Here is a 1,318-nt window from a genome sequence, read left to right on the forward strand (position 1 = left end):
TTGCTATTTATTTCTCAATAAAATTATTTAAAAAATAATTTATCCAAACCCATAGAAGGTACAACATCAAACATGATTGCTAATGTAAACCATGGACTTCTGGTGGTATATGTGGGTTCATGTACTTTCATTGTTTGTGTTAAACATGCTGCTGTAGCGGAGGTACTAATAAGAGGTGTTGTGAATGGAAGGGAAGCAAGATATATAGGAAATCTCTGTTCCTTCCTCTCGATTTTGTTACAAACAGAACTGATCACATTGCTCTATTTCCTATTGCTATGTCAAGTGATAAAAAATACAGTGAATTTTAATGTTTTTTCTAATTAAAAATTTATTACAGGGACAGATACACTGCCATTAATCCCTTCATAATACTCCCCCTCACTTTGAACTCTCTCGTACAACCACTCTCGCCACTCTCTGAAGCTGTCTTTCAGGTCCTCTGCTGTGGCTTTTTGTGGCTGCTTCCCTGTCCTGAATCAATTTAAAGTGCTTACAGCAATTTCTGTCAAATAAAAACATAATGGTGTGTCCTCATCCACCTTATTCTAGCATCCTACAACTCTGGCTCATTCCCAGAGTCAAAATAAGCATGACAATCATTCTGCATGACAAACATTTTAAATCAGTGTGGGAGACCTGGGAAGGTCCAATAGCAGAAAGAAAGAGGAGGTGCAAAGCTGCCCCAAGGACCATAGGCCAAGGGTGGGGCTTTGAGGGTTGGTCGCAGCGTGTCTTCTACTTTCATAATCTTTAAATACTCAGTGCATATTGGATCCCACCTCATATACTGAAATACCGAAATCTAAGTAAGGTATTAAGCCAGGGATGCACCTCACAGGCACAACGCCTGCCTGGCAAGTGCAAGGTCCTGAGTTCAATTGCTGGTACCAATAAATAAATAACTAGTTAAGATTTTTTTAAAAAAAAAAGGAAGAAAGAAAAAACAGGCAGCTCACTACAAGTCTGATCTAGTAGTGAGACCTTGAACACCCTCTAGAGCCTTCCCTAGATTACAAAAATAAATAAATAAATAAAATAAAACTGTTGGTCATTAATATAGTGAGAGAAGTAGACTGATCAATATTTGACAATTATTCTCTTAACTTTGATAACATTGATAATACATTATTAAGGCAAAAATATGAAAATCGAAAATACACAATTTCTGTGCAGAAGTTTAGTTAAGTTAATATGTCAAAATTTATAAGCAAAGCATATGAGAACATAAGATAAATGTTTAGTGGTTATTTTCTGTCTAATTTTATCAAATTAAACAAGATGCTTCCACATGTGTCTAGGTAAATACTTTATAAAC

The sequence above is a fragment of the Octodon degus genome, unplaced genomic scaffold, assembly GCF_000260255.1.
Source record: "Octodon degus isolate 3935 unplaced genomic scaffold, OctDeg1.0 scaffold00118, whole genome shotgun sequence".
Classification (NCBI taxonomy): Eukaryota; Metazoa; Chordata; class Mammalia; order Rodentia; family Octodontidae; genus Octodon; species Octodon degus.